We start from the raw sequence: 22,709 nt of genomic DNA, 5'->3' as shown, positions 1-22,709 counted from the left end.
ATCCTGTGGGTACCTCTAAATCCATGACAAGTTTTTCCCAGTTTGCACACAATTGTGATAATTTGTTTACATCTTTCTACACCTGGACCGTTATTGTCTGAGAAAAGTGTGTCCTATGCAACTGTGTACCCCCAGTGTCTAGTAGTGTATCACTTTATTGATTCATGTCACCTCTAGGTTACTAACAATCCTTTCACTTTTTGCAGAAATCACTGTATATTCGGCTCAGTGGCCTCCTGACGATCATTCCTGTTGCCATTTGTTGAACGACCAATCAGATGGGTGGAGTTTTGCGTTATAGAAATTGGCAGCAAGTATCCAATGGGTGAAGAAGGTAAGATGGGCCAGCGTTACTGAGTGTTTCAAATGTAACTATATTTGTGGAGATGGAAACGATGGCTTCCAGGCCCATCGCATAAACCTGCGGTGGTTTGAACCTTCACAAGTCCAGAGTAGAATTTGACAGGGAAGTAGGCCTGGGCTTTGAGGAATGTGATTATTCACTGTTGTTACTGGGTTATCTCTATGGAGCATCGATTATGGTCCCGTACAAGGATGATGGTAGTTTTTTGTTTTGGGTTTTTTTTTTTTTTTTTTGACTATAGAAGGTTCAGAGGAGAAAGAAGGAACTAAAGGGGGTTATAATTCCTTAGCAAGAGTTCGGCTGGATAGACTGACTAAGGCAACCGACATGTTGTGTGTTTTTTTTTGGTTTTTTTTTGTTTTTTTTTTCAGTACGCGGGCCTCTCACTGTTGTGGCCTCTCCCGTTGCGGAGCACAGGCTCCGGACGCGCAGGCTCAGCAGCCATGGCTCACGGGCCCAGCCGCTCCACGGCATGTGGGATCTTCCCAGACCGGGGCACGAACCCGTGTCCCATGCATCGGCAGGCGGACTCTCAACCACTGCGCCACCAGGGAAGCCCCGACATGTTGTTTTTTATCCCATTTTCTTCTTTTGAAAAGAATTCTCTAAATATGTACAAGGTGGCTTACATCCCACGAGGAAAAGAGATCGCTAGGAGGCTGAACCTTTTAGATCTCAAAAGACAGAGCACTAGATCATAAGTCAGGAGGATGACTTCAACTCCAAGACCTGGCTCTGCCATTCATTGTCTGTGTGCCCTAGGTTAAGGAGCTCTTCTCTGGGACACAAGGGTAGTTGGATCCAGAGTCTCTAACAGTCCTTAAGTCTTAGGATGCTATGAATGGATTTACCTCCTTTATCTGCTCAGTAGTAACTGGAGCTATATTTTATAGGATGTCCAAATATTCAGATAAAAATTTAAGAATTAATTCTACCAGCATGACTTTCCACACTTTAGTGTCCTAGACCATCCTTCCACGTGTCAGTGGCTCATCTCCACGTGTGTGTCCACCAAGTGCCTTAAATGCAGGGGCCAAATACAAGTCATGATTTTCTCCTCTAAAGCTTTACCTTGTCCTGTGTGCCACATTTCAGCCATAGCACCAAAATTCACTCACATCCAAAACATGGGAGGGATCCCATATGCCTCCCAACCCCTACCTCCAATAGCAACTGATTCCTGTTGACTCACTCTCTGGCTATCTCTGAAACATTTTTCTTTTTCTCTATCCCCACTGCCACCATCCAAATGCAAGCCAGATCGCCTTTCTCCAAGATTTTGCCACAGTTGCCACCTAACAGATCTTTTTGCCTCCAGTGTTACTTCTCCCCCTGTCAGCTCCAGCATGATCCATCTTTCCTACATATCCTGAACAGTGTCCCTAAATCCAGAAACTATGTTACTTTGCTACTTAATCGCTTGCGATGTTACAGATCTGAACTCCTTCTCAGGCTTCTAGGACCCTTCGCTGATGGGGCCACTGTTCTGTTGTCCAGAGTCACTCCCAGCTGCTCTCTGCACACCCAGCCCTCACTGTACACGTCCACTCTAGGATCTACTATAAGGCACAACCTTTATTTCCCCAAAGCCCAGTAATCTCCCTGTCTTCACAAGCTAAGTTTTACTCATAAATTATACCTTCACTTGGACCTCACTATCTCTAAGGAGTTCTTTCTGATCCCTGAAGACTGGGCTTTGGGTGTCTCCTAGCCTTTAGTCATCGAGATTACATCATTTACTGTGATTCCCACATTGGGCTGTAATTGTCTGTTTAGTTGTCAGTCTTCCCAGCTAGACCTGAAGGTTCTTGAGGATTGGCCTTATTTTGGAACCACCAGGCTCCCAGTTGCAAGCACTGTATCTGGCGCAAAGTAGGTTCTCAATAAATATTTACTAAATGTATGAATAGAGACTTTAAGTATAGTTTAAATAGAAAATGAAGAAGGGGACCTGATGTTACCACAGAGAGAAAAGTCACAATGTTGACAGCTAACAGGTATTGAATGCTTACGATATGTCAGGCACATAAGGTTTTTAAAGGTATCACCTCCCTTAATCCTTGCAAAAACCTACTGTGATAGATTCCATTAATATCCAAGATATTACAAATGAGAAAACCGAGTTTTAGAAAAGATAAGTAACTTGCCTATGGCCATATTGCCATACTTTTATCCTTGGACGTTTTTATCCTTGGAGGTCTGACTTTAGCTAGAGCTTTTATCTTTGCTTACTCCTTTCTTTTGTCTTCCCCAGAATTAATCTGATCCATTATGGACAAAAAACATTTCCTCCACGTAAGGCAAAGACTTTTCCTGCAGCCCACACAAGCTATTTTTACTTAGATGGTCAGCCCCTGTGACTGGGGCATGTAAATCTTTGGTGATTTTCCAGGTGTTTTACACTCATATTTTAATGTGGGTTTGTTCTGGGACAAAATTTCAATTTGGGGAGCCCCCCTACTCTTTCTCCCATGTTCTGGCCAGCGTTTGTCATGGGAATAAACCAATGAATGAAAACACTCTTAGTGAAGGCAGAGCCATGCTTTCCTGCAAATGCACCAATATGACTTGGAAATTATGTGGCCGACTCCTCTCATGTTAGCATATTTTGCACTCATTTGCTCTGAAGCCTGGCTCAGCAGAGGGAACGCATCCCTCCTCTGGAAATGCCTGTGAATGACGATCATCTCATTTCTGCCAAGCCAGATGGATCTCTTCATTTCATCCGACCTTTGAATTCTTCAGTAGGACTTGCGGCTGACATTTCCTTTTTTTCTTGGTAATAGGGACAATTAGAATGAGGTATCAATGAAACAGAGTCAGAAGTTAAATAGAAAGTACTTCAATTTAATTTGTCTTCTAGGAAATCGTTTTGCTGTTTTTTTTTCCCACTTAGAAATTAAGAACAGCCTGTTTCGAAGAGTTCTGCATAGCTTTTATTCCAAGGAGAGGAAGGTAAACTATTCTAATGTTTGTAGCACTCTTAAAAAATCACAGGATGGTACAGATGGAACAGTCCTTTGATCTTTCAGGATAATCTTCTTGTTTTAGACATAGGATTTTTTTTTTTTTTTTTTTTTTTGCCTAGAGGCAGGAAAGGACTTGGATCATACTATAAGGTTTTGGAAGGGCAAAGTGAAACTTACCTACAACTTTGGCTCAAGACTCAGATTCTTGATCCCCAATCCACTCAGGATGGCAGTGTTCCTTGAACAAGTGCCTGTGATGTGCCAGGATACAGGCAGGGATGAAAGGCTCTTTCCCTTTCTTCAAGGAGCTTACAGTCAAGGAGCTCTGTATAAAGTACTCAGAATCCTAGTGGGAAGGGAAGAGAGGGGGATGGGAGGTAGAGAGAAAGACTTTTCACAAATGGTTGTGAAGTGGTTTGGACTTAGGGATCAACTCTCTGGCTGACTTCTAGAGAAATCCACTTGAACTTCCGTTCCTGGTACATTTTTCTTACTTAGACACCTCCTCAGAGCAGGAGAGGAATGACCTGAGTAGCTACAGGACAGAGCTTCCTGGCCCCGCTACCACACTGAGCTTTTAGTAGGGCATTGGGGCACAGATTCGAACGTCTTAAAGCGAAAAGTATTTGTTGTTATACTCATGAAAAGTATACACACGTTGAGACCCTCCTGACTGATAATCAGCATGGGCTAATCATCACAGGCCACCCAATTATCTTTCATTTGCATAAACATTTGCATAAAAATCAATCCCAAAAAGCCCCCGGGGGGGGCGGGGGGCAGCTCACCTGTGCTGGAGCAGCCACCAGGCTCTGCATTGTCCCTGACAGTGTGAAATGTCAGCAGCCTGCCTCCTAACCCCTCTGCCTGCTGGGTCTGTCTGTGAAGGCACATTTCCTATTTTGGGATATAGGCCACTGTGGAGAAAGAGGCCAAGTATCTGTCTGTAGCTGGTGCCCTGAGAATCATAAACAGACACTCAGTTCACTTGCTGACTCCTTTGCAGATCCTCAGTGTGTACAGTGTGACTGTCACTAATGCAATCAACTAAGGGATACAGGAAGCTCTCATGTGCCAGGTAATGTAAATATCCCACCTTTGCCAGAATCAGTACTAAAGGACAAACTTCAACCGAAGCCATGGTTCTGTAATCTTGCTTTATTTAAGGAATGGTGAACAAAGTGCACAGACCCTCCTGATCAGGACAGTGAGAGCTGATGTTTAATGCAACGCCCATGTGCAGACACTGTGCTACGTGCTCTATGTTCATTGTCTTGTTTGACGTCACCAACACTTTGGTATGTGCCGTTGTCCTGATTCTTTTATGATGAGGACACAGAGGTTCAGAGCGGTGAATGAACTTCCTGAGGGCCAAACGATGAGCGACATGTAGAGCTGGGGCCTCCACGCCCCAGTACAGTACCGTAGTGCCTCCAGTGTGTCTCTTCCAATTCTTTGGTGTCTTGCCTTCTGGTCTTAACCAAGTTGGATGGTGGTCATATTACAATTCTTTTGGTGGTCATATCATAAATCTCCATGTGGGTTATAAGGGAGACAGACCTAGGTGCTGCTGGCCAATGTAGCGCTGTGCTGCTGAAGGTAGGCACTGAGTGAGAGGTAACCCATGGGGACAGGAAAACCATCAATCATCTCTTGAGAACCATTCCTACTTTAGGCCTTGGACTAGGTGCCGGTACAGCAATGAACGAGAGGCACATGTATCAACACGACAATTGTACCAAAGTCATATCTTTAAAGAGCACCCCTTCTTGTGGTGGAGCCAGGTCAGCAGAAAATAACCATGGCTTAGAGTTTCTTAGCTCCATGGGTTCGTAGGAGCACAGAGAGACTGACTCTGATAAGAGAAAATCGGGAAAGGCTTCAGTGAGGAGGTGACCTTTGGGTTTAGATGTGACGTATGAGTCAGCATTTACCAGGAGACAATCAGGAAGGATTTTTCAAGCAAAGAGAAAAGTGCAGAGGTTCTTGAGGCAAAATATTCATGACTAGGTGGTTTGTTTGTTTGTTTATATAAGTAGGTAAGACAGTTACAAGGTCTACAGAAAATTAAGTATCCTTCAATCCCTATCTTCTAGTCTCTCAATTTCCTTCCCTGGAGGCAGCTACTATTTTCAGTTTTCTGTGTGACCCTCCAGAGAGTTTCCAGGCAGTTACGACGTTACAACCACACACCCATGTACTCGCTTCTTCCATGTTTGTATACATAGGTGGTATCCAACTGTAAACACTCGTACGTATACTGTTCCACACCTTGATTTTGAAAAGAAAACTTTATTAAGTTTCCCCCCTTGTTTTTGTTGCTTGTTCTCTGATTTTAAGCTTTCTTTAAATTTTAAAACATTTCAAACCTACAGAAAAGCTGCAAAAATAGTAAAATTAATTCTTATAAACCCTTCCTCTTGAGTCACTGATTTTTTTAAACCATTTCCCCCATGTTCCATGCAACAGCTGTATGAACGTAATGCCTAATCGAGGTACAGCTTGGACGTCAGTTACCCAGACACTTAGGTGAGCTTCTTCTCTCTCCCCAGCACTTACTTAGCAAGATAACCAAGATGTACTTGAAACCAAGAATACGTTCCTCTCTTTGTCAGTTTCCCTGAGATGCCAGAAGCAGCAAATGTACCCCCAGGATGGAGATGGCAGGAGGGGCCCCTCTTTGGGCCACTTGCTACACACTTGATGCTCATCTTTGGGAAAGGATCTTCCCCTGTCTCATCAAGTAGGGGAGTCTCAGGTAGGTAGGTGATCACGCTCTCTGCACACTTCCTTTCTGGACCCAGTGGTCCAGGATGGGAACAGACAGTCCCACTGAAATCTACCCACTTCATTTCCGGCAACCAGCCATGTAGATAGTGTGACTTTTCTGTTCTGCTTGTCAGAGTCAACACGGCATCTCAAAGGCTGGTGTAGGGTTCCCTCCTTTTAAAGATCAAAGCACTTGAACACTGCTCGTTTATCTGTGCATTTCCTCCGTGCATTACATGGCAAGGAATAGTTTGTTCTCAACGTGAGAGGGACTTTGAATACGGTGACAGGCAGGAAGTAACCCAAGAAGACAGTGTGATATGGTTTTGCCGTCAAGTGCTCTGGGCCCAGGAGGATTGTTTTCAGGTATTCACTCATTCACTCATCAAATAATTCCTGAAAGACACCGTGACATTCTTTCATGCTTTGTGCCAAGACCTATGCATGCTCTTTGCAGGCTGGGTACTCAGTGTCTGTGGGGTGATAAACATATCTAGGCTGAAGAAAGTAGGTGAACCTGAGAGGGGTCAGGTGGAATCACCAGGGAATGACTTCCTGGCCATTCAGTAATTGATTTATTCATATATCAAACACATTTACTGACTGCTTACACTGTGCTAAATCCACACGTTCACCTGTGACTAAGATTACTGCAGTTCCTGTTCTCATGGAACTCGTAATGCCAGCGAAGGGGGCTCCCCTGACCCCCTTCTAAGTCTACCTGTTTTCTTCAGCTGGGCCCATCAGGAAGGTTCAGCTGCTCCCAGAATGTTTCAGGAAAAAATCAGGCCATTGCCCAGCAGCCCTCCCAGCCCCATGTGATTACCAAGCCAGAGACTCACCATTTCCTCCAGAGGCTACTAACCCAAATTACCCTGTGCCCTGTGGGGCATGCAGAGCTCAAGGCAGTTTGAGAGAGCAGAGAAGGAAGGGTAACAAGACATTAAAATCAGCCACCAATTAACTGTGTCTGCTGAGACTCTAGAAGACTGCAGCCAGACACCTGGGAAATGCCTCCATTTGGAGGCTTTAGAAGAATTGTGGAGGGGCCAGTGAGTTCATCTTTTCAAGAGGCTCTGAATTTTAGAATCTAAGCACCATTTGAAATGATGTTAGGTTTCCATAGCAACAGTTCTTATACTTTTTTTTTTTTTTTTAAAGAAAACATGTTTAAGAGTTTGGCCACATACCTGCAAGAGCTAGAAGGAACCTCTCTAAATGAATATCTAGCAAGTTTCCTTAAGTATCACATTTCTGTCCATAACAGATGCTATTTTGGACCTCTCAACATATCCAATCTCTTTTCAGAATTTCCACTTGAAAAATGGACCCAGGAGCATTGTTACTCAATGCCCCTAAACCATTTGCATCATGCTTTGGGCAAAGAAAAAGCCTTTGTCGCTTGTGTAGTTGCATTCTTGTCCAGGGTTTGTGCTGGACCGCACAGTGGCAGGGAGCAGCCTGTGCTCACACGGGAGGGGCCAGGGTCGCTGGTGACCAGGATCACGGGAGCACATCCGGCTCCCTGATCTCCTCCCGAGTCCTCCTCCACCGAGCTGCAGCAGGATAGATTTTTCTACAGTCTAAATTGTATCAAGTTCCTTCAGTCTAAAACTCCAAGCTTCAGAAGTTTGTGGTCTTTCACAGGACAAATTGCAGGTTCCTCCGCCTGGCTCCTAAGACTGGCATGATCCAGTCGCCAGCCCCTCTCATCTCTTGAAGCCCCTATTCCACCCTCCCAATTAACTCTCCATCCATACCGTATTGCTGAGGGTACCTGTGCTTCATGATGCTTGACACTCCATCCTCTTGCATCAGTTTTCCTTCTCAGTCTCCATTTGTCTGAAGATGCTGTGAAGGATCCTCTCTTCCAGATGGGGTTCCTGATTCCTGAGTGCCTTGGTACCTTGGGGGTCTTGATATGTCTTCATGGGCCCTGGGCATCTTTGCCTTTATGAGCTCCTTTTTCTATTAAAAGAATTAAATGTTATATTTTATGGCTGCTTTGGTATGAAGATGAATATAATCTTTACCCTCAAAGGTCAATTTTCCTTCTGACCTTAAAAGAAACTGAAACATTCCTGTGAGCCCGTAAAGGTATTGCGGACCCCAGGCACGATACTTCTACCTAACGGAGAAGTCTCAGGGGCTTGGCACTTTCTGTTCCCTCAGTCTGGGTCCCTTCACATGCATGGCTCTCCATTATGTAAGGCCTTTCCTGATGTCACAACCTGTAAAGGCCCACCCACCACTGGGTTATTCAGTATTTCATTATTCTGTCTTATCCTTCACAGGAGTCATCATAATGTGTGAATATCATGTCGACTCCCTTTCATGGTTTCCTTTTTTATTAGTTGTTTCCCCCATGAGAGTCTAAACCCCTCGGGGTTCAGAGACATGGTCTGCCTTGCCCACCCCTATATTTTCAACATCCAGCAATGTGGTCCACACTAGTAGTAGCTCGGTAACTATTTCTTGAATGAATGACTAAACCAACACCTAATTCTTGAATGTTTCTCTTACGCGTCGACAGGAATATGATGGTGGGTTGCCTGTCTTAGAAAATTGTGGGGGGCCGAGGGCTGGAGCGTGAGCTCCTCTGTGCTGCTGGGTTGCTCAGAATCTTCAGACGCCTGTCTCTCTATTCCTCATTTTCTCCCTCCCTCTCTCTCCCTTGCTCTCGCTCTCGCTCCGAGTTCCTCCTGGGCCACCATTCAGGTCGGAGTGGCATCGGTTCCCAGAGCACTCCACTCTGGGGATGCCGACAGCTGCATCATGGCTTTCCCGCGTGTGCATCTGCGTATTAACACAGGCCTTTCGGGCCGGCTCTGGCTTGCCTGACCCCAATCCCACCAGGAAAGAATGTGCATCTGTAATGCTCTGGAAAACTGGGGCTGACATGTAGCTTGGTACCCAAAGTGGTTTCACTCAAGCAAACAGAGAGAATAATAGCCATGCACTTAAATGCTTGAGCAGATATCAATTGGAGGAACGTTCCAATAATCCGTGTTTATAAAGCCCGTGAGTATGAATTTTTGAAATAGCACTTACCCCACTTTATTCTTGACAAATGATGTTTGTAGCCATTGAGATATTTTATTCCAATTATGTGCCAGTGTTGTGGGGAGAAAGCTTCTGACGATAGCAGGACATAAGCCATTTTTACTGTGCCTCTATCACTATTTCCGTTGCTAAACTCGACTGGACAGTTCATTAAGATGAAAAATTAACAGCACATGCTTCGGGGAGAATAATCATGGAACATGACAGCTTGTGGAGGCACTGGCATTCAGAGAAGCAGACAGATGACGTGCTCGTCTTCGGAAGAAGTGGTGATTGCCCAGTCGGTCAGGAGCCAGGCATTTACTGAGCACCGACTTGGGTGTTCAGCCCTGAGCTGAGGTGCTGGGGGAAAGAAAATGCAGGCAGTACGGCCTTTGCACTCCAAGAGCATACCATCTATTTGGGAAGGCTGGGGAGATTTCAGCTGTCAATCTGGAAGCCCCAGAGGGGTGTACATGAAATGCCTGACACTTTGGTGCCGACTGTAAGTTCCGGAGTAATTCAGTGTGGACTTTGGAGAAGATTTCTTAGACCTTGAAGAAGAACAGGATGTTGATTAGTAAACTGTACTCTAAATATAGTAGCTGCTAATGGCTATGATTTTGATTTTGGGAATTGGTGAAATGTTCTAGAATTAGATAGCAGTGGATTGATGTACAACTTTGCAGATTTACTGAAAACATGGAATTGTACACTTTAAAAGGGTGGACTTTATGTGAATTATAGCTCAAGAAAGCTGTCATTTTTTTTCAAATGCTAAATTACAGTAAATCTTATTCAGAGTAAACCTTGTTCAGGGGAGTTGAGCTTAGTTCCAATAGAAAAAAGGGATGGGACAGACTTACATTGATAGGAAGGAAGCTCATACCCATTTTACCGATGAGGAAGTGAAGGGTCAGACCAGCTCCTGCTTTGCCCATGAAGCCACAGTGAATAGTGGGGCTGAGACTTCACCTCTAGCCCTCCTTGGCTCCAGCACTTAGATGCTTCCCATACCACGCTCCTGGTGCCCAGAAAAAACAGACCCTGGAATACAGCAATAACACGAATGACAATGATGACAGTGACTTCCCTCTGTAAAGCACCCTCGCCTCTCTTTTCTCTCATCTGTTCTTACGGCACCCCTGTGACGAGTGATCAGTATGAGTGTGCCTGCATCTGTGGAGGTGGGGTGTGTCTTAGGAGAAATGGAGGACCGGGAGAAAGGAGATCACATCTGCTTTGCAGGCTGCATAAAGAACGCTGAATTCTCTTCTTCAGGCATTCAGGGTGTTTCCACCTCCACTTAGGGCTCTGTCCCTCCCTGGACGATTATATGCATCCTATTTCTCCAGGGCAAGTAGAATTTCTAAGTGAAACCATAGAGATGTGGAATCCACGGATATTTAGAAACAAGGCTTGGAATTGGGTGTCCTGCCCGTTAAATATAGAAGTCAATGCTGTCTCTCTTCTCCTCTGTAGAAGGAGCAGGTACACATTTCTGTTGTAAATCACACGTCTAGATTGAAGTCACTTAAATCATTATCTCCCCTGCAGTTCATACGAGAGCTTTTGATGTCATTCTCAGCTTACTAGTGTAAATAATGGGTCAAATTCTCATCCTGTTGGACAGGATGGAAATCTGACTCAGGATTTGTAAATACTGCTGCATTTCATTTATTTTCACGGGGACATTTTCTTCCCCAGCAGACAGTGAAATAACAGCATCCTGGGAAACAGCCTGTGGAGGAATCACGACGCATTAACCTAAGCAGTGAGATCTAAACAGAAGCTCTGTTTGCGATCTCCCGCCAGAGCCCAAATTCCGGCAGTCCCCACTGTTTGGCTGCGTTCAGGAAGCGTAAATAAAATTAGATCTTCGGGGCTTCCCTGGTGGCGCAGTGGTTGAGAGTCCGCCTGCCAATGCAGGGGACACGGGTTCATGACCCAGTCCGGGAAGATCCCGCATGCCGCGGAGCGGCTGGGCCTGTGAGCCATGGCCACTGAGCCTCCGTGTCTGGAGCCTGTGCTCCGCAACGGGAGAGGCCACGGCGGTGACAGGCCCGCGTATCACAAAAAAAAGAAGATCTTTAGAGTAAAGTAAAAAGGAGCTGAGATTTAGGAAATGGGAGTCTTTCTCAAGCAGCAGACATCCTCTTTCCCAATTTCATTACAGTTTTCTTAGCTTTTAAAGAAGTTAAAAGAATAAAAAATAATAATAAAAGATTAATACTTCCTGAAATATATCCCTGCCTATTTCAGAGTGTTTGCTTTTTTCCCCTCATTGAAGGGTCTGGACTAGTGGCCTGACTCAGCGGTGGGAATGGCCAGGTTCTAATCTTGTTTCTTGCTGGAAAGTGACTGCTCTGTGCTCCTCTTTGATAATTTGTCAAATGTGGTCAACAATGGGGTGATTATTGTAATCGCCCAATAATTAGTGTCTACTCTACAGGGATTCTGTGACAGTTGATGGAGCTATTACCTCTAATGCACTTAGAACAATGCCTGTCACATAGAGACGGCTTCCTGAACAGGGCTCATGGCAATGCCTGAGTCTATACAATTCCAAATATCCAGGTGTTTCCAAATTCAGGTTCCTAGACAGAAGTTCGCAGTGAATGACGGAACACAGGTCATAGCCAGGTTTGTACAGCACAGGCACGCAGGTTTGCCCTGGAGGCCCGGCCTCCCCTCGAGCTGGCCTGAGCATTAGCCTGTGAAGGTGGCAACAGGCACGGCCTCCACTGGGCTCTGTTGGCACCATGTGCTGGTTTCCATGAACAGGGTGCTCCTCTTTGCAGAAGAGTGGTGCCAACTAAAGTGCCCCACAAAATACAGAAGAAGCACAGTGCATGGGCTGGGAGTGGCGTCACACAAAATGACCTGGGTTGGAATTTTGGGTCTTCCTCTAACTGTGACTTTGAACAGAACAGTAACTCTCGTGTTCGTGTTTGTCTGTTTTTGTTTTTAATGGAGCAGGAAGCAGTGACCGTCTTGACTGTCTCCCAGGGTTGAAGAAGGACTTGCATGTTTTAAATTGTGAATCTGTACTTTCCTTCTCCTTCCCCAGCGCGATGTAGCTCAGCACAGAGGAGAAGGAGCTCTGGCGTCCCCCTCTGTGCATCATGTCAGCTTCCTTGTGAACCGCTACGTGTGACTTCTGCTGAGTGCTTTAACCTCGTGAGGCTTCTGCTTTCTCATCTGTTAAATGGGCATATTAGTTTCCTGTTGCTGCTGTAACGAGCTGCCACAAACCTAGTGGCTTTAAAACAACACAACTTTATTATCTTACAGTTGTGGAGATCAGCAGCCTAAAATGGGCCCCATGGGCTAACTAACTAAAATCAAGTTATCCATAGGGCTCTGTTCCTTCTGGAGGTCGTAGGGGAGAATCTTATTACTTGTCTTCTTCACATTCTAGGTGTCCCCTGGGTTCCTCAGCTCATGGCCTCTTCTTCTGCCTTCAAAGTTCATCACCTCATCCTCTGCTTCTCTCATCCATTCTCTCTCTCTCTCTGTCCCTCCTGCCTCCCTTGTATAAGGACCCTGTGATTACACTGACTCCACCTGAATAATCCAGAATGATCTGCCCATTTCAAGACCCTTAATTAAACCACATTCACAAAGTCCTCTTTGCCTTACAGTTTAATACATTTATAGGTTCTGGGAATTAACACATGGACATCTTTGTGCTGGGGCATTGTTTGTACTCATAGGACTGCTGCAAGGATCAAATGAGACAATGCATGTGAAATACTTAGCACGGTTCCCAGCACATAATAATAACTCGACAAATGTTTATTCTCCTCCTTAGAATCACTGATGATGACATTTGCTTGCATACCTCCAGGAGACAGCTAGGGACTGCCACAGTTGTAATTGCCCAGCTCTGCACGCTGGCGGGAACAGTGGCCTTGTTTGGCCGTGGCTGGAGGCTTCCACTCATCTTAGCCCTGTAGGGAAGCCAGTCTGCAGAGATACTTCTGTCTGAATAATGCTCCCTCCAACAGAGTTAGCCTGACCAAGTTTTGCCTCTTTTCTAAGCTTCAGCTTTCTTATTTGTAAACTGAGGTTAGGGGGAGGAGCTTGACTCTGGGGCCCCGGGGTTCAGTGGTTCTTCTGTTGAAAATCTATGAACTATAACAAATGATCACAGGTGAACCAAAAAAAGTGCAGGTTGGTATTAAGGTATGCTTACTGGCTTCTCAGGGAAAACAGCCCATTGCAAAACAACAACAATAGAAACAGCTATCATCTTCTCTTGCTTTCCATGAGCCTTCATCAGGTGCTTCTGGCTCGGGCTGGGCTATGTGATGACGTAGACAGGAGGCTAGCACTGGGTGCTTTCTGTAATGTGTGGATCCCGGATAAGTGAAGATGTGAGCTCAGGTTTCCAAGATGAAGGTGGGGGCTGAATTCTTCTATTTAGAGGATACATCGTTCATGGATCCAGGACTGGAGAGGAAAAAAGCAAAAAGAGGAAGAAGCCTACTACGTGTCAGACACGTAGGGATGCTGTCTGTGTATCATTTAATTCCCACCACTTTGCCTGGGCTGGGGAGCATTTTATCTCCATTTTTCAAATGAGAAAACAGAGTGTGAGAAAGATTGACTAATTTGCCTGATGCCTCACAGCTGGTAAGTGACTCGAGAAGAAGGAAATTGAATTAATACTTCAAATCCAAAACGGAGCTTCTTAGCTATAGCAGTGAGCCTTCCTCAGTCTGGGCGATCTGGCTTTCTCTGGTACATGGCAGGCCACTGTGAAGTGATTTGGTCAGCCCCCTGAATGTCTCCACTCTCCCTCTCTAGTGGACAGAAAGCCAAGGCCACGGTATATTTCATCATTTCCTCTTTTACCCAAATTCTTGTGAAAAAAATCTCCAGCTGCCCTGTCGTCTCCTTTACAGTCCTCTGTCTTCCCATCTCAAATCCCTCTTTTTCCAAGTCATTTCAGGCAAAGTCGAGTGATGGATGTTTGCAAACAAGTTGAAACCCTAGCACCCCAGTGATCCCTCTCGCCTTCAGATTTCACCTCCCATTGGAAGCTGGCACTCATTGCCTGTGGCACCGTCTTCACTGATGATCTCTTTGGGACTCTTTCGGGGGATCTGTGTTTTGAATCATTTTAGAAGTGGCAAGAGCACTGTCTTGGGAGAATATTGGAAGTTCATCAGAGCCACCCAGAGACAAGATGGCTGCAGGCCGTGAGGAGGTCCTGCCACTTAACGTGGGTTGTGGTGAGCAGTGACTTGTGACTCTGATGAGGTGGGTCTGCATGTCTTCTGTGACTTAGAAGCTGCCTCCAACAGGACATTTGGATGCATGGATTCAGGTGTTGGCACAAAATTAATCTCTTTAATTGCAAACCACAGTCCCTACAGAGGAGGAACACAGCAGGCACCTTCCAAACAGGTGCAGTATCAGATCCAGCACCTCTAAGAGTCCTGAGCAGAATGAAGCCAAGCCTTGAATCAAACACAAATCAAGCCTTGAATCTGACCTGATGCAAGGTGCAGTGAAAGTCAGGAGGCTCTAGGGGTGGAAAAAAGAAAACAGATACTATAGAGTTGTTTTTTTTTTTTTCTATGAGAAAGGCTGTACCAATTGGGCGATCCTTAAAGTCAAACTGCTAAAAGTAGAACCTCTAAGATCAGATGGTCAGGGGTGGTATTAGTTGTGTGACCTTTGGTGAGTTATTTAACCTCTCAGAGTTTCAATTTTTCACCTATAAAATGGGGATAACAGTAGTTAAAAAAAAAACCCATAGGGCTGTGCGCAGATTAATGAAATAAAGCACGTAGAGTGCTAGGTGCAGTATTCAGCATGGAATAAGCACCCCATGACTGTGAGCCCCCCCTACCACTGACTGCTATTAATCAGCTGTGTCCTCCTGGATGAGAGGAAGGCCGAGTGGGAGCTGATTTTGGAAACCCTGTTCCCCCTCAAGGAAAGTTTTTCCTTTCTTGGGGCAGGATTTTCAGCCTAAGCCCTACTCTCAGAGAGCAGCCTTCACCTTCACTAGTATCTCTGAACATTACTCTGACTTATTCTTTCACTCTCCATCAATAAAACAAGGATAACAATAACCCTCGCTTTTGTTGGCTGAGGTGTAACATGAGCTAATGTGTGTGAAAGTCCTTTGTAAATTACAAAGTGCTAAAAAGTATGAATTATTGTTGTGAGTGTTCCATTGTAGGCATCTCGTAAACAATGCGGAAATTAAGGATGAGTACTACTGGTGTTCAAGAAGCATTTATGCCTTTTTAAGTGTGTGACTGTAAACTATGAGCAGAGGGACTTGATACTGCAGTCTTCAGTCTGGCTTAAATACTGCCCGCTGAGGGCAACGTTCTAGCAGGGACAGTGCTGGCAGGCAGTGGAGCATAATGGTTAGCTGGGGCAGCTCTGTGATTCCACCAGCTTTGAATACCAGCCACTGATGTGCTTTGTGACTTTGCCCGGAATTACCAAAGGACTTCTGAACCTCACTTTCGTCATTTGTAAAGTAAAGATGGTAATTCTTACCTCACTGAGTTGCTGTGAGGGGTAAGTAAGATAACAATCATCAAGCTCTGGACACAGGACACAGTATGGGGATCTGGAGGACCTGGAAACCTCCCTCATTGCAGCCCCCTTGCCTTCTGACCGACAGGTGTGCTCTCTTTCACCTGAGGATTCCCACTGAAACGCTAGTCAGAGTTAGAGCCCTCGCTATCACCTGGGCTCCCAGCAGCCTCACCGAGGCCACTGCCGCGCTCACTCAGCAGCCCAGCCCCTGGCTTGCCCTGCCGTTGTTCAGGCCTCCAAGGTCAGTTCCAGTGTGGCCAGGCCTTTGCAGATTCCAGGGCCTCCTATTGAGAAATCTGTGTGTGTGCTCAGTGGGGTGGGGCATGATATAGAGCAGGAGACCACCTGTTAAAGCCAGTGTGAACAGCCTGAATTCTTGGCCACAACCCTCCGATGGTGAGGGGCCCACCTGGACTCCAAGCACCGTACGTTACCAGCCAGATCCATGTGGACAGTCCAGACACAGCCATGTGCACACTGATTCGATGACAAACCAGAGAAATGTAAAATTGACCTCAACACTATTAAGTTCTAGGGGCCGAGGCTTTAATGCTGACAATGATAAGAAATAGTATTTATTGAGCACTTACTACATGCCACATACAGTGTCCAGCACCTCACAAGAATTATCTCATTTAATGCTCACAACCACCCAAGGAGAAATGTGCTATACTATTCCCCCGCTTTTCAGTTGAAGGCATGTGATGAGGAAGAGCAGAGGTAGGCTTTAAACCCCATGCTCTTGGCCACAGCAGTGCCCATGGCTTATGGGGTGGGGGGTGGAGGCGCATGGCCTGGGGGCGGGTGACTGGGAAGAACTGACAATCACAATGGGCTATTTTCCCGTCTTGCTCAGCCTGCACTCTGCCCTTCTCCTTCTGTGTCAGTCCCCTGGGGCTGCCATAGTAACCAGGTACCACAAACTGGGTGGCTTGAACAACAGAAATTTGTCTCACAGTTTGGGAGGCCAGAAGTCCAAGATCGAGGTGTTGGCAGAGTGGGCTTCTCCTTGAGGGCTGTGAGGGAGAATCTGTGCCCTGCCATCCTCCTAGCTTCTGGGGGCCTCAGGCAGTTTTTCACTTATAGATGGTGTTCCCCAGTGATCAAATGTCCCCTTTCAATAAGGACAACAGTCATATTGGATGAGAGTCTACCCTAATGACTTCATCATCATCTTAACTTGATCATCTGCAAAGACCCGATTTGCACATAAGGTCACCTTCACAGGTACTGGGAGTTAGGAGTTCAGCATCTTTTAGAGAAACACAATTCAGGTTATAATACCATCCAAGCTCATTTCTAGGATTACCACTTTAGACACAAATGTGTCCACTATAAGTCTTTTCCCACAGACTCAATCAACAAGTATTCATTGAATGCTTCCCACGTGCTCAATATATCAAGCTACCCACTGGAAGTAAGATGATGAACAAAACACATATGAGCCCCATCGTCATGGAGCATTGATGATGCACTCTTGGAGAATTTCAATCACTAGACCCTCACAGTACTACAGCTAAGCCTTTTATCAGTAATTCCAAACGCGTCATCTAAAGGGATAAGTGAATGTAGCTTCATCGTTCTGAGTAAATCTAAAGAGAGAGTAACCGGACATAAATATTAATATTTGATCAACTTCATTTGCATGTACACATCTCCAGTTCATCCATTGCTTTGCAAAGTGGCATGTGATTTCTTAAAGTCTGTGTGTTTTTTTCCCCTAGTTTACTGGTAGGGTGTCATCACAGGCCTCCCAGACCAAACACTGTAAATAGAATGATTTTAACCAGTGTACCACTTATTAGATGGGAGAGCAATTAGCCTGTGCTCTGTTTAATTAAGCCTCACTTAATGGACAAACGTTTTCTTTAACGGGCTTGCTGTCACCTCCTCAGTTATTTAAGGCAGTTCATTTCACAACAGGGGGAAAAAAGAAAGAGACAGGAAAAAAAAATTCTCATTTGCTCCAAGTCGATTGGTCTGAGGAAAAGCTTGGCTGTCTAGAAGATGCCTAATTGCCTCTGTGATCCTGTGCTTAGTCTCTATTTAGTCTTAGGCTTCTTATTGAAACGCTAATCAGGGTTAGGTCTCACCTCTTGAATGATTTTGTAAAAACTTGATATTCCTCTGCTTAGCTAGGAATGTCTGCATGCAAGTATAATGCCACTCTGACTGAATGGAAAGATAACTAATCCCCTTAATTTTGCAAAGAGGGCTCTGATTTGGTACATACAGTACAGATCGGGGGAAATCAGAATAAAATGAATTTCCTTCTTTGCATAGGCACCACCTCTGTTATACCAAGAGCCACTTTTCTTTGGCTGAGTTTGTTGGGGGTTTGGAGAATGCTTGGCACGTGTATTTGAGCTTATTTCCTGTAGCTGGGGTCAAATTTAGGTTATGCCATTTTATCTGGTGTCAGAACTTGGGGAACTTAAGTTCTTTGATTCTCCGTTTCATCTGTCAAGTAGGAATAATTATCCCTACATCACAAGACTGTAAGGAGTTCAAGTACCATTCACGCTCCTAGCTCAAGGTCTAATTATTGCAGGCATGCAATACAATATATTATCTGCCTCTCCCTTTGTTCTCTGTCCCTTCCCCCAACCACCAACCCTTGAAGGTGGGACAGATGTGGTTGGTTTGGGGTTTTGTTTTTCCCCCACAGCCGTAACACACTCACCTTAAATCTGAGTCGTAGGCACTCTGCTGCTTCTGAGTTCTAGGGTCTTAACACATCTAACGATGAAAAATGACTAACTGAAGCAGACACCCATTTATTTTTGACAGAGGAGAACCACAGTGATGGACATTTGGCTATTTTTGCATGGTCAGCTGACTTGCTGCTGACTTTCCATCTTCCCGTGCTGCAGTACAGGTATGAATCCGAGCATTGCCTTCACCTGCATTGGCCAAAGAGTAAACGCTATCAGTATTATAATTATTATTTATTATTTCTGCTTGTGGTCTGCCTTGTGCCTACCTTTCCTGCCTCACCCACTTCCTCTTCTTGAGCAGTTCCTGTGTTTTCACAGTCCCACATTCCCATTGTTACCCGAACACAGCATCTAATTCCATGCCTTAGATGTTTGTTCCCGCTGGTCTGACCCTGAACATCTGATTCATTCATATATTTCAAGACTTAATTCTGGCTTATCAAGTTAAGTCTTCTCTGACCAACCACGTGCTTGTGCCCTCATTTATGTGAGTCTCCTATGAGTTCTCTCAGCTCTCTCATTTCCCCATCAAAGCACCTTCCACATTGTTTCCCAATTTTCCAGGCTGCTGCCCAGCCCGCCACCACCACCGTGAGACTCTCGGTGACTTGAGGACCATGACAACATCCTCTTGTTATTCCCTCTGCTTAACACCAGGTTCCCACTTCGTGCTGAGGGCACGTTTGGCAAATGCATTTTTATTACTTTGTGTGTGTGTGTGTGAATAAAGATCCATGAATGCTGCCTTCTGAAATGACCTTGGAAGTTGCCTGCTAACCCAGCATGGTACATGCTCCTAATATGAAGGATCCTGACTCTCAGATTTGGGTATTGGTTATTTTCTCAGAACCAGCGTCAAGTCAGAGGATGAAAGAGAACATTCATTATTCCTAATTCCTCAATCAATTAGCACTATAGAGAATTCTTTCATCCTTAGGCCTTTTACACTATAGGTCACCTGTCAATATCCAACGGCCTATTCTACCTTCTACCTGGGAAATCTAAAATCCTTCCTTGGTTTTCTCTGACCTCAGTTACACTGATTTTAAAAGTTCCCAAACTGTCAACATTTACCCAGATGTGATCTCTTCTGCCCAGTGATGTTGCTTCTGTGAAGAAGTAGGCAAGAGAATTCTGAGTTCACAGAGAAGATATTTGAAGACAAAATGATTCTGGAAATTAGGATAAAAATAATTTGAAGCTTGAAGATTGGCTTACCTAGTCCAGTTCTTTATTTGTACAAATATTTCCACTTTGTCAGACAAAATACAGGACTTCCAGTTAAATCTGAATTTCAGATAAACAACAAAGTGTTTTAGTATAAATATGTCCCCCAGATTTTATAAGACATACTCGTACTAAAAATAACTGTTGTTTCTTTGAAACTCAGATTTATTTGGATGTCCTGTACTTTCATTTGCTAAGTCTAGACCCCTGCTTTCCACTAAAGTTAATGACCTGCCCACTATGATTTGATAGGTTTGACACCAGGCATGATAGGGTTGGAAACACGCAGGCTTTCTGAGACCCAAACCAGTATTCATTCCTAAATCATATGATTGGGAGTGGAAATTTTTCTACTGTAACACAAAGGGCTTTTGGCAAGTTTGTGATCCTAGAAATCTGCCCCATCTTAGCAAAGCAAGAGTTGGTTCAACACGCAACCCAACTCAAGAAAAGTGAGCCATATTAAAACAGTTTTACCAAGGGTAATTGCAACATAGTTTCGTCAGTTCAGCACACCACAAGCCTGACTGCAAATGACGGGTGTGTGCCCATTGACGCCAGGTTCTCTCTAAAAAAATTGCTGTTGTTTTCTGTTGTGTAGGACATCGGCAAAAGGAACTGTATTGAGGATTACCAGAGCCATACAATAGAATATGGGCAGTTTACTCTGAAGCCATCCATTTATCCAGTATGCATGATGTCTAGTTGTCTCCAAAATAAACTCCGATTCTCCATGCTCACTAAGGAACTGACTTAAAATTCTTTAGCCAGTTATAAGTAAAAGAATTTTCACTATTCTGCTATAATCTGAATTCCTCCTCTTTATCATGCTTTCTTGTTCCAAGATGGCTTCACTGGGAAAAAAAAAAATCACATCCTTCTCTTAAGGTCTTCATTACTCTTTTTTTTTTTTTTAACATCTTTATTGAATTATAATTGCTTTACAATGTTGTGTTAGTTTCTGCTGTATAACAGTTCATTACTCTCTGCAGGAAAAAAAAAAATGTATCTTTTCTCATCTACCTGCTCAAAGTGCAATCTCAGTGCCAAGTTTGTGACTTGTAATGATTTGAAGGAGACGTTGCTTCTTTTAAATATGTTCAACAAAATGTCTGCTTGCTTTTTCTTATGACCCCAGGAAGATATTTTTTGGATTTTGGTTTAGATATCACTGGTGTTTCACTCTGAGTGTTCTCAAAGTGAAACCTCCATCCCCTCCTCATGTCAAGGAGCCTATACTCTATACTCACTTATGGTAAGAGTCACTTTTCAATCTGGATACAATCTGAAAAGCCATTCCCTTTTCAGAAAAGCCATTCCATCCTGTTGCCAGGATGCATCCTGGGTAACACTTAAATCTTTCCTCTCCTGTAGGAAGATCTTAATGGTTACCCAAGAACTGAAGGCTGGGCATCTGTTGAAGAGGGTGTACAAGCTGGTGAAATACTGACATAAAATAAGAATTTAACTGATGTAGCAGCCGCGGGTTCAGTTCACTCCCTGCTGGATAAAACATGATTCAGCAGCAAGGTGCAGAGACTCTGCCATAGGGCCTGTTGGGACATCTCAGCTGCAGAGTGGGAAGGGCAGGAAGGTGAGACACAGGCGTGTGTGTGTATGTGTGTGTGTGTGTTTGGTTGGAGCGGTTAGCTAGAATAACTCTAATGCAGCAGTAAATATTAAGATCCCAGAATCCCAGAGCCCTTGCTCTGGGTTGGTCCAAAGGGTATACATCTGAGGGAGAAGTACAGTCATCGCCAGAGTTACACAGCAGATACAGGCAGGAGGCAGAATCATTTACTGTCTCCTCTGCCCAGACAGAAGGGAGACCCCAAGAAGTAGGTAAAAATGCCAGAGTCAGGGGCAGACCCCAGGGAGAAAAACCTGGCATGGCCTAGGTACAACCTCAAAGTCCTAGGCAGTCCAACTGGGCTTATCACCAGAGAAGCAGTCATGGTGAGGATTAGGTAGTGGGTTTCCCAAGAAACAAGGCATCAACTCATGATGTGGAGGGCATGGCTTCTGAGGAGGAATAAGAAGGGGGCTTTAGTACTGTCCTTCCACTTCTACATTCCAAAATTCTATCCATCTGTTTCCTTTCTGGGTGAAGTGGCTATGCCATCCTGAGTATATTTTGACCTCTCTGAATGTTCATCTTTACTGTTCATTTTAATGAGCTACTTAATCTGGGGTTGTTAGTATTTTCTGAATGTGTATGTTTGTCAAATCAACTAGCTTTCAAATTCTGAATCTCCCCTCCCCAACCCGCCCCAACCTTGTGAGTTCTGGGTGGGATTTACTAGGTTGCTGGAGTTTAGATCTTAAAATGTCTATGCATAGAAGATGGAGGATGGGAATTTAGACCTTGGGGATGCAGAGGGTCCCAGCCTGGGATACCCAGTGAAGAGGTTGTATTCAGAAGCAGGAAGAGACTGAATGAGGAGACCAAGTCATGTTTCTATGTCCCTGAGGGCAGCCATCCTTGAGATGCAAGAGTGAACATCTCTGTCATGGATGTCTTGCCAGGAAGGCTAAGTAAGTCCTTGATGATAAATTTCATGACTTATACAATAACTACTTTGTTGTTCAGTCTTCCTCTGCCTCTTGTGTGACTGGGGCAACTCTGGTCCAAGGGACTTCCCCTTAGTGGGTGATGCTAGAGAGCCCATTCCACTTTACCAGCAGTACCATGGATTGCAAAAGTCTGCCCTTCTGATAAAATCTTTTTGGAAAGAGGTATTTGATTAAAGGATGTAAGATTCTTGAGAGCAAGGGTAGAACCCATCCCCTGCTGCACATGCTTCTCCTGGGGAGACATCATGGCGTACCTGGGAAATATTCCATTGTACTTTGTCACCTTGGTGCTCTATACACTGATTAAAGTTTTATATTTTTTGTTTGTTTACGTAATTTTGTTAAAAAAAAAAAAGGTTATTGTCACCGCCTCTCCATTTGCTGTTAAAAACAGGATTGACTCTCCTTTGCAGTGTGGGTATTGAAGCAACCAGTGGTCTTCCTGTCAGAGAATACTTCTGGGCCTCACCGTGGATG

At 44.7% G+C, this 22,709-nt stretch overlaps 1 protein-coding gene across 2 annotated transcripts in view; it reads left to right on the top strand.

The window, feature by feature from the left end:
* CDH11 (cadherin 11) overlaps positions 1 to 22,709 on the top strand; it is an 84,105-nt gene that overhangs the window by 247 nt on the left and 61,149 nt on the right. Inside the window, exon 2 of one of the 2 annotated variants that reach the window (XM_065898693.1) lies at positions 207 to 334. The gene's annotated coding sequence lies outside the window, so the exon portion shown is untranslated. Of the gene's footprint in view, positions 1 to 206; positions 335 to 22,709 lie in introns of those variants that run through there. The other variant, XM_065898694.1, reaches the window with a different exon arrangement.

The sequence above is a fragment of the Phocoena phocoena genome, chromosome 20 (assembly GCF_963924675.1).
Source record: "Phocoena phocoena chromosome 20, mPhoPho1.1, whole genome shotgun sequence".
NCBI lineage: Eukaryota > Metazoa > Chordata > Mammalia > Artiodactyla > Phocoenidae > Phocoena > Phocoena phocoena.
Note: the sequence above shows the minus strand (reverse complement) of the source record. Positions and strands in the feature narration are given on the sequence as shown.